We start from the raw sequence: 11,307 nt of genomic DNA, 5'->3' as shown, positions 1-11,307 counted from the left end.
AGTTTCCGCGGACTGGAACCAAGGTTTCCTCCCCCTTTTTCTGCCGCAGTTCAAGTTCCTCCCTGAAACACCGTTCCCCAAACGTGTCAGCTGGGGGAATACGTAACGTTTGTAGCTCTTGAGAGGGTTTAGGCACAAGTCAGAAGCAGCTGGGCATGGTCAGGACTGCTGAACTTTCCTGGAAGACTGCGCCCTTCTTGGCTTTTATTCTCTAGCTTGCTAGCTGGTAAATCAATAAATAAAATTGTGATTTCCCAAAGATCTCCTTGTGTTAATATACTTTGACCGTTTTTCTAATGTCTGAAGCCTATCACAAACTTTCAAGGGTACTTTGGATTAAGGCAAGAGTTCAATGAAACTACCAAATAATGTTTTGGAAAACAGATTAACCTTTGCCATGAGCCATGTCTGTTTTGAGAAATATCATACTCTGATGAGAGATGCAGCACTAAGTTTTCACGTTTAATGCATTTTAACTCTGAGAATCTCCTTATGGCAATGACAGCAAATGGAAAACAGGCTCTGAACAGCAATAAGCACAGATATCCTGATCTCAGCAGATTAAGAGGTGTTTGGGAAATAGCATGATGATTGCAGCAGTAGAATCTGTTCTTACAATGTTCTGGGGAAACTGGTGAGCTACGGTGATGGACGTGGTACACAGTAGCTGATTGTCCTACAGGTGAGCGAAACAAGTGGAAGTTCTGGCTGAGGGGGAAGCAATTTACTTTGCAGCACACCTTGTTTACAGCTATCTAACCTTGAGATGGGGTTAACTTCTCCTCATTGGGCTTCTATGTGTAATTTCTAGCACCGATAGAAGATTTACCTAGATTTTTCTGTATGAGAAGACGAGAGGAGTTCCCTGATTTATTTTGAGTCTCTAAGAAACCTATTTTTGCTGTAATTTCTAGCTTGCAAAACATGGTAAAGCAGTGTCTGGGAAGGCTTGCATGAAACCTGTATCAGGAAAAAACTTAGGAGTTGTGGTAGGTTGTGGTAGCCCCCTCCATCCTGACTTGTTTTCAGTGAAACTCAAGACCAAACAAAAGGTTTGCTTTTCCCTTAAAGAAAGGTAAGTATTAATAGAGATCAATATGCTATAACCATTTATCTTTGCCACCTGTAAAACTCAGTAAGTTTCTGGTGTGCGCTATTTTGTGGAAAAACTTTGGGAATTCTTCTGAATCTAGTTTTATAAAGGAATCAATCCTTATGTGGTTATAGCAGGGTTTTTTATGTCAATTTGCCCTTGCACCAGCTTGTGTATTATGGATGAACAATTGTACAGAGTAGAACACTTAAAATAATTAAGTTTCTGTTAGTGTTGTGACAGCTGGTGGCTATGGATGACTGATGTTTCACTAATTTCTCACAAATAGTAGAATATTTCAGTTATCAGTGTCTTACACTAAGACCAGTTCAAGAAAAAAACATAACTAACCTTCTTTTGAAAATCAGTGAGACCGCATCCCATAATGCAGACATTACAAACTGCAGTTCTGGTCCACAACATGGTGGACAAATGCAGAGCGGATAACAGATAATACAGGCAGCTTGGCATCACTGTTGCGTTGTTGTGATCCCTTGGACTTACCGATGCTAATCCAGCCATCACATAAGTACTTTTCTGGCACGTAATGTACGATGGCTTCTTGCCTTTTTCAGCGATAAGGGGTTTAGGTGAGCTTTATATTTTTTTCATTCTGCTGTGGAAGCACAGTACAGCTCAGTCATGAACACAAATGTGAGCCATGCCTGAGAAACTGGAAGACGCAGTGGGTGCAGGCACAGCTGAAAAATATTTGTTGTCTGAGTTCATTTTCCTCAAATGAGTTCTAATGGCTCTTTTTATTGTTTTTCTTTTGGATTTGTAAGATGGGTGCTCTAAAATGGAATCTGTTGCATTGCTGGTTCTGTATGACCTCAATTTACTTACTTGTCTGATGACTGGTGTGTTTGATGGCCATGGTGTGTCATAACTGCCTGTAGCCAAGATAGAACTTTGGGTTTCCCCACTTTGTTTTTCCCTGTGTGGTGTTTTTGTTCTTTTTAGCCTGTTTTCTGTTCTGCTTGTGTTGTCCCAGACATGCCCAAGAGAAATTTCTCTGTTGTACACCTGGGTGATACGATCTCATGTCTGAGTGTTCATAACCCATATGCTTTATGAGGTGCATCATGTGATAAAAAAGTTAATCCACTGAATGACTAAGCTCACCACTGATGAAAATAATTGTATGACCTGGTAATGCAATAATCTTGGCAAATATAAATAACAAACACTGCAGTGGTTTATTGGAGCTCAGTGTTGTATTAAGAGATGCCCACTGCTAAACCCCAGGGATAAAATCTATAAAATGAGGGAGATAAAGCTGTCCATGGAGTTCTCTGTTCTCACCTTACTTGTGAGGAAAAGTCATCCTGGACAATAAAAATTGCTTGTATTTGTTTTCTGGTTATTCTCATGCCAAAACACTGCAGAAAAGTCTCCCATCAGTGCAAGTGGTCGTCTTGTGCAGCTGCACGGTGGTCTTCATGATCAATCTGACTGCACAGCTATTTGGTGTTTGGTTTTACTGTTTTACTGCTGTCATCGTGAGTTTGATCAAGTGCAATGACCAGAGTCATTAGATCCACCTGCTTCAGCATTCTCCTAAGAAAAAAGGAATCTCTGGCTAATATCAACGTCACATAGCAGTTTCTATCCTCCACAAATACTTGGCATAGTAGAGTGAAGGGGCGGGGGGGGGGGGGGGAAAGGGAGCAGTGGAAGAGTGTGTACCAGTGCCAGAGTGTGTACCAGCAAGGCAGAAAGCTTGCTGTCAGCGTGGCCTATAAAGCTGAATTATTCTGTGCCGGGATCTGAAGCACTGTGCTGGCAACTTTAATAGGTGTAAAGGCACCTTCTGCTTCTGGCCTGTTAAACTTCCCCCAAGAGCTACCTGACCAGCCTAGATAACATGTGACTGGAAACTCAGTGCTAGAAAAAAATCGCTGACACTGAGCACACGGAGAATTTGCACAGTATGTAAACATATACTTTCTGTATGACTGTGGCTCTGAAACCAGGATCAAGCTTTAATGTGCAATTACTACAAACTATCATGGAAGTTAAAAATCACTGTTTCCACTAAAAATCAGGAAGCTAAAATATGGCTTAATTTAGAAAGGAAGCAAATTCTTACAGTTAGGGTCTTATGGACATATATTTGTCTGATGCATAGTTGGTCTGTGGATCTTGGCTGGAACTCATAGTGCTACCCCCAAAAGAAGTGAACAACAGAAACTCTAAGTTTCTCTCACCGGGTCTTTATCTGAATGTAAGCTACAAAGTTTGTTACAAAACTTTTTCTGCCATAAATCGTGCTGTCAGACCCAGGTTGCAAGTCTCTTACAGATCAGCAGTTCTTTGTAGAAAGTCAACACCTATAATGAAACTGGTGGTAATAGTTCTGTACACATTCTCAAAAATATAAGCAATAGGCTCCGTCTTGCCCATAAATATTATAGTTTGCACCTGCTTGAGTGAGTAGACTTGCCTGCCAAAGAAACTATCTTCATTTACCTACTGGAGACAGACTGTATAGTGTGCTGTTCCTAACAAAAGCCCCTGCGCTGCTCAATTTTCCCTCCTCCCCTTTAGGCTTCTAAATTATTGACAATAAGATAGCAGCTGCGAACAGATACACTTATTTCAGTATAGCAATATTGTATTCTAGCATTCTTTCTGGATGTTTCCTTTACTGCTTTAGTTTTCCCATTTTAGTTAGTTTAGAAATCTATTAAAATATAACAAGTCAATGGATGGACTGTATAAATGGCTCTGCAGAGTTTTAAATTTACTTTCGGTGACCCTGTATCAAACTAGCCTGACCTGCAAATCAACAGATGATTTAACCGCCATCTTTACAAATTTCATCTTGGCTCTCAAATTTATAATATGATCTCTCTGCCTCTTACATAATTACCAGTAATAAAGACTAGCACTCAGAATTTAGCTGAGAATTATTTTGATGATGCATGAAGCAGAAGAGGCTCCAGATGCTCTCTTGAACAGCTATCACTGCTTAGTAAGCAATTAGGAGTAGTCACAGTCTTTCACTGTATTTAAACAGCAAGTAGGCTACTGGGGCCTCATCCTTATAAAGGTTTGTAAGTGTTACTGAATTGTAAACAATATTTTAAGACTGGGAGCCGGAATTCTACGTGTGATAGTGCAGTAAGCAGATAAGACTTTAAGGATCCATTTGAAATACATATATTAAAGTATTGAAATATTGTTAAGTTCTGCATAAAATGCAGTTCCATACAGAGCAAAGACGCTGATGGAAAGGTCACTGTGTGACTTTCTGTTGCTTTTTACAAATGTTACGATATAAGATAATGAAATAAAAATTAGGTAATTTAGAAATAACCATCTTAAAAGAACTACTCTCAGACAATATAACCAAGCGGAAAGAACTTTTAACATATTCTGGAGTGGTTTTCTCTATTGCTTTCTGGCCTGAGAGCCTGCATCCATCTTATATGGCATTCCCCTCACATACTGAGCATTGCTGATGAACTTCATTCTTCCCTGTGCTTCATATCTCACGCCAGTTGATCAAAGCTGTACACAAAGTAAGTATATTTGTTTTCTTAGAATTGATTCTATTCATAGGGAAGGCTGTGTGGCTGCTGGTGGCAAATTAAAGCTTTGTCCTACTACTTCTAAAACTTGTCAATGCAAAATTGCCCATTACCTTAAATAAGCTTGGTCTGTTCATTAGCAGGAAATTAGTAGCATCAAGGTCTAAAAGAGTATTGGTTTCACAGACAGGAAGCTAGAAGTCTGATCACAGGAAACTTCAGTAACGTAAGATACTATCAGAATCCAAAATATACTACGGACAGAACAAGTCTTCTTTTCTGAGCAATCTCTAGACACTGATGATTCATCAAGTCTTTACTAAAATAATAAATTGAAACATTCTAGGATTAATATGCTAGCAGGTGTCTTCAGCCTCACCGTGACAACACAGGCAGCAAGCTAGGAGTACAGAGCCGTAAAGACCACTTGAGGATGGACTGAGCTTCTGTTTTGTAAGCTTGCTTAGACTACAGTGTTACAGCTTTATGGGATAATCCTCTTTTCAATCTTTACTCATTTTCACTCTGTTTCTCCTTAGAATGATAAACACGTCCTGCTATTCGTCATTCCAGACTGGCTATAAAGATTGTTTCAACAAAATACATTGTTATGCCAACACAATGATTTCTGGAGTTTTGTTTAATTCTACTCATAAAAGGAGTATGTGTCTGTGCCAACTATTATTGAAGGCTAAATCTTGTCTTAACATGTCTGAGAATGACATTACAAGGTAAGTACAATGACTGGATGACTCAATACATGCAGAACAACACTGGGTTCCTGCCTATGGGGAAGGGTGTGGAAGAGGAGAGAGGGGATACCTACCAGACAGTTTCCCTCTGTGGTTGTTTGAACTGCACAGAAACAGTCTGGCCGCTTCGTGGTTTCATATGATGATTTCACCTGTACAAATCAGAGGATTGATTAATATGCCTGATTTACTTTGGGGATTTTACAGTTGCTAATACCAAAGCTCTAGCTTTCTAGCTGAAATATCTGGTCACCTTAGTGCAGCTCTACTTTGCCCTCTATTTGAAGCTGCATGTTAAAGACAGATTTCGTCTCTGTGTGCTTAGAATCTCTCTGCACGCCTGAAGATTTATTTGTTGCCCACTATACAATCTTACCTTCTAAACATATCCAGATGCTTAATCACTTGTGCTCAACTAAATTAGAAACAAAGGAGAGGTAACGTGAGAGAAAGGTATAGCAGTGTGATCCAAGGAGCAGTATGCAAATTTCTGGACAGAATATTCCATCTGGCCTGTAAAAATAGATGTGTTCCACGCACCAGAGGAGATAATGTGAGCTATATTCATGGAGAAACTAGGGAGATAAATCTGAGGTGCTAAGAGCAAAATCATAGACTACTGAGCACAATGCAGTCTTAGGTAAGTACCATGACAACATTTTTCTGAAAGAATCAAAGATATCTAAAGAGATGTCAAAATCAAAGTTTCTTAGCCACAAAATATATAGTCTGAGAAGGTATTTCAAAAATTGATAACATAAATGATCAAAGGAATCAAGAAAGCTGATAACAAACTTAGTTAGCAACCATCTTGAACTACTTCTCTTGGTGCCTGAGCTATTTAGCATCTGTAAAAGAAGAGAGAAATGAACCTTTTTATAGCCTGTGCAAACAAGAGATGAATAGTCAACTTGGATATTCTGATATCCAAAAATGTTATATAGACTTGCCAATAACTCAAAAGGTTATCAGAGATTGTTATTGAAGAGATTATTTTTGGAGGGCAAAAATACAATTTAAAAAAACCTTTGCCACCAGAACATGAATTGCACACCTGCAACTCCTGCTCTGCAGAAGACACAATGCGTTCCTGTTGGCATTGTCATGTTCATTGTATACAGTGATCACATGCAGTCTGTACAAGTATCTCACACACCACAGCCTATGCAAGTTTTGCTCTCAAAATTTGTCATAAAAACCTCATAATGCATTTTCATACTTCTGCTGTTCTCAAGCAATACACGGCAATGTCACCCATTGTAAAAGGCCAACGTAACATTGAAAACACGTCAGCTAAGCAGTAGCAGATAAACAAAATACCTCTCTCTCTCTGGCATAAATTGATCGCTTGTTCACAATCTCAGGAAGTGAAAACAAGGATTAAGAAAGACTTAAAGAATGACCTTATGCTTTACTTGTTATAACACATCGGGAAGATAGTGTGGACAAAATTCCACTGATTCTAATCATGTCCTACATCTTTAATAACAGAACAAAAATTTGGTGGTTTCTGCAGGATTAATATTTACATACAAAAATTAATGATGACTTTTCACAGTTAGAAAGGGAGGCCTTGTTTCCATAAAATGAAAATCATAGCGGCTAATTGTAAACGTGTGCCACTTAGTAGCTATGATGAAAATACCTAACACTATTTCTGCAGTTCATCAGTTTCTGTGCCTGAATGAAAACTGCGGAGCTGTGCTCAGTATAGCTACTGGTGTCCCATGGTATCACCCCTTGTAAAACAGGTTCTCTGAAGGCAGGCCTTGTCCACAAGGAATAAGGTAAGGGAAGAGGTGAAGAAGGAAAAGGGAGGGGAAAATAAGCAGTTGGAGGCTGAATGGTTATTTAAGAAGAAAGGGCAAGAGACTCTGAAGCCAGAAGCTATGATTTTCTTAAGACGCTCTGTTTACATAGGCATTTTCAGTGACTTAATATTTTAAGAACTGTGACACGCCAACGCTTGAGAATATTTTCCATATCAGATAGCCTAAGTCAACCTGCTAAAGTTCTTCCCCAAGGGCCAAATTCAGTCTTGTTGCATCACTGCAAGTCTGCTGAAGCTAGTCTGTATGCTGGTATTAGTGAAAGGGGAATACAGCTTGGAAAACACAAATGTTTTCCATTAATTTTTTTCTCTTTTTGAAGCTGATGCTGAAGACTATCTGCAATTCAAGACTGTCCATGTTTAGGCTACATCCTGCAAAATGCATTAAAGCATAACTTAATTCTAGTCTTGTTCACAAATTAAAATTGAGTGTTTTGTGGGATTAAGGTCTGCATTTAGGATTTAATAATCTATCATCATAAAAATATACACAAATCTCTATTTTAATAACATAATTACAGAGATGATGCCATGCTCGTAGTACTATGTATGAATGTATTTCCATCAGTAAGAGAGAAATGAGAGCTATAGGCCTGTCAGTTGCCTAGGGACCTAAATAACACTTTGTCCCCATATTTTTTCCTTGTTTATTAATTGCATTATCTCCTACAAGTGCAACGCCCACAATCCTACACGCATATCAGTGTTGTATACACTGGTATCTGCGAAACTACTCAGAGAACGCTAGAGAATACAACGCCAAACCACAGATCATGCGGGTCATTTTCTCTCCCTCAAATGATTATGAACTACTGAAGAAAGAGTTTCTAATATGCCTACTGCACGTCAAACTGCCTGAAAATGCTGTACTGAAAGAAAGTGAAATCCTCTCTGTAATACGTTGCTGCCTCAAAATGAGAGGGGGTGGGGGAGAAGCTTAGGATGGACCTTGGGTACCCAAAAACAAGTATCAGGAAGTTTCTCCCTTGCTTCTGCAACAAATTGGTGAGGTGAACAAGACATTGTATCTGGTTTTCTTCCCTTTTCTTAAAGAATGATGTGGAAATGCTAAAGACGAGTTCAAAGAAGGGCCACAAAAACGATCCAGGTCCTGGAAAACAAGCATTAATGATGTAAGGTTTAAGGAGCTTAACTTATTCTGCTTAATTGAAAAGAAGGTGAAGAGGTGAGTTGCTCACTGTGTGTACCTACACGCACCTTTAACAAGCACCTGATAGTGAATGGTTTTGCAACAATACCAACAAAAGCAGAACAAGACTTACTGCCTGCAAAGTTGGCAGGCAAGTTTTGAAGCACTCACACTTAAGACAATTACCCAGTGATGAGGATAACTGAGCAGTGGAGCAAGTTATGAAATCACCATCACCTGAAATCTTCACAGCTAGTTACATACTTAAAAGATACTGTTTTGCTCAGCTTCTGGGATTAATTGCGTGGTCTATGAACATAAGGAGATCGATTGGGCTGGCTGGTTTTCACATTCCTTTTTGATCTTAGATCATGTGAATCCATGAGTTTTCCTCTTCACCCCTTTAATTTGTGGATGACACAAGGACAACAAACCTGCTAGCAGCTACAATCAATAGGCTTGTAACACACGCAGCTTTGTACCAACGCTATTCCAGCCTCCTGTTTCAGGGATCATCTGTTCAGCCCCTGAATTGCGCCGGGCTGACCCTGGCCCTGACCCCTCGGTACGTGATGGGCTGGACTTGTTGGGCCAGTTCGCAGCCTCTTTGGCTGCCAGGGCTGGGACGGGAGGGGGTGGCCAAGGGTGGGGTGGCCCAGGGTGGACTTAGCACGTCTCAGGCAGTCCAGCTCATTGTTTTGGGTGTCTGGTGGATCTTCTTGCTCTGTGCAATGTGCGAGGTCAGGCTGATGGCTCGATATTCTGCTTCGGGCAGCTCGATGGGGGAAGCTCTCTGCCTCCTCCGGGAAGCAGCGCGGGGTCCCCTCCCTGAGGGTCCCACTGCCGGCTCTCCCGTTCTCTCGTTGATGGGGATTTTCTGCGGGGCCGCAGGGCTGAGGCCTGGTGACACCCACAGCTTCAAGCGAGGGGGGAGGAGAGGCGCGTCGCGCTGGGGCACAGACCCCCCTGTTCACCTCAGCCTCACCGGGAGCCACGCTCAGCGCCCCCGTCCTGCCGCCGGGCTCCTGCCGACCTCGGCGCCGTTAATCACGCCGGTTAATCACGGCCATCTGCCGTTGCAGCCAGCGATGCGGCCCCCGAGGCGGCGGCGGGAGGCAGGTGGAGCTCGGCGGGCCCGAAGCCGCCCGGGCCGGGGGAAGGCGGGCGGAGCGCCCGGGGCCGGCGCGGTGGGAAGACGCGCCCGCGGGTGAGTGGGGGGCGCGGCCCCGAGGAGCGCTGCCGGGCGGCCCCGCTGAGGGACGTGGCGGCGCTGGGGCGGGCGGCAGCGTCCGCCTGTTGCTGCGGCAACCGGGCCCGCCGGAGCGCGGCCCGACGCCCCCCCGGCAGCGGCCCTGGGGCCGGGCAGCGCCTCGGTGAGGGGAGCACGGGGGGGGGTCTCCGCCGCCACCCGGCACCGGCGGGTCTCCCTCAGCGCCCCGTCGTCCGCGCTCCCAGCAGCGGGGAGGCCGCGGCCTGCCCTCCCCTCAGGTCCCGGGGCGAGGCGCCGTCGGGGGTCCCGGTGCCCGCAGCACCGCCTGGCCCTGCCGCTCCCCGGGTTCACGGAGGGCGCCTGGGCCTGGGCGTGGCCAGACCCTTTGCCCGCCGCTGGAGAACCCCCAGGGCTGGGGAGATGGAGGCAGCCAGGCCACGGCGGCCCTCTGCGGGGGTCCGGGCCTGCTGCGCCCCGGCCCCGGCGGGGGGAGGCCATCGCCGCTGCCGTGCCAGGCCTTGCTCCCACCTCGGGTGTTCCTGTGGGGAGTTCCCCCCCCGGGCCTGAGGGACCTTCCCACCCGAAGGTGAGGTTTCCGCACCTTTGGGATTTTGTTTTTTGTTTGTTTGTGTTTAAAGAGCCCTTCCAGAAGACTAACCACAGAGTTGCGGTGTTTTTAATTCTAAACGAAGGCATGACGCTGACGTGCTTGTTTGCAGGCTGTGGTGTGCATCTTCCAGAGGAAAACATTGTCCGTGCAGCATCAGGCTTGTAAGCAGGCACGGAACTGCACGTGTTGCTAAACTCAGGTGCATCTTGTTTGCTATACAGGAGTTTTATTAATATTTTGATATATTCAAATTACAGTGACCCAGCAGCATCAGCACTCCAGTGCTCCGCTACATGTCATGGCACAGACATGGCTTTGTGACTCTGTCTGGCACACACTAATGTTTTGTGGTTTTGCCCTGCTAACGAGGACAAACAGAACAAAAGGGCAAAATAGATATTAGGAAAGAAGTGTTACATTTAAAGCCTTTGCTCTGCCCTTAGTTCATTTCCACTGTTCGTAATACTGTCAGGTTTCCAAAGCTCAGTGGTATCTCTTAATTTGGAATTTCCTTGTTTGTTGAGGTCAGCCCGTGGGGCTTATTTTAATTATTTTTTTTTTTACTGTTCATGCAATTTCTTATTGCAAACAGGAAAAAAATAGTTCTAAAACGTTGAAAAATATTAATTAGGCAGAGAGGGGATATTGCCCAGAAGTATCAGGTTTCGGGGTAACAGAAATGTCATCTTTGTGTCAGTGTAGCCATGGCTATTTCCTTCATTTACTGTCGTCACTTTTCTGGTGTTGGTGCCAGCACTGCATGTGGATTCATGAAATACAGGAAAGTAAAGCACTCATTGCCCTGGAGAAGATAAAAAGGCACAACCTTAGAAGAATCTCCAACTGCTGTGATAATATAGCCTAAATAAGAGGTGTAACCTTGTTTGCCATTCCTGCCTATCCCATGTGACATGTAATAATATGCTTAAGTCCCCAAATACTGTTGTAAATCTGGCCCATAATCTACAGTGCACAAGCAGCAGGGATCTGGAAGAAACATCTGCTCGGAGCATGCACACCAACTACCTCTTAATACCTTATGGTGCTGAATAAGTGTCCCACTCTCTTTCCACTGAAATCAAGCTGTTTTAGTAACAATTTAGGTGATCACAGACTCAATTCCAT

General features: G+C 43.5%; 1 long non-coding RNA gene across 1 annotated transcript in view; it reads left to right on the top strand.

Moving 5' to 3' along the window:
• The first annotated feature begins 536 nt into the window (after positions 1–536).
• LOC130160077 (uncharacterized) overlaps positions 537–11,307 on the top strand; it is a 40,073-nt gene continuing 29,302 nt past the window's right edge. The window contains exons 1-2 of the long non-coding RNA XR_008825928.1: positions 537–682; positions 5,169–5,360. This is a non-coding gene — a long non-coding RNA (uncharacterized LOC130160077). The remainder of the gene's footprint in view (positions 683–5,168; positions 5,361–11,307) is intronic.

Source organism: Falco biarmicus, chromosome 17 (genome assembly GCF_023638135.1).
Source record: "Falco biarmicus isolate bFalBia1 chromosome 17, bFalBia1.pri, whole genome shotgun sequence".
Lineage (NCBI taxonomy): Eukaryota > Metazoa > Chordata > Aves > Falconiformes > Falconidae > Falco > Falco biarmicus.
Note: the sequence above shows the minus strand (reverse complement) of the source record. Positions and strands in the feature narration are given on the sequence as shown.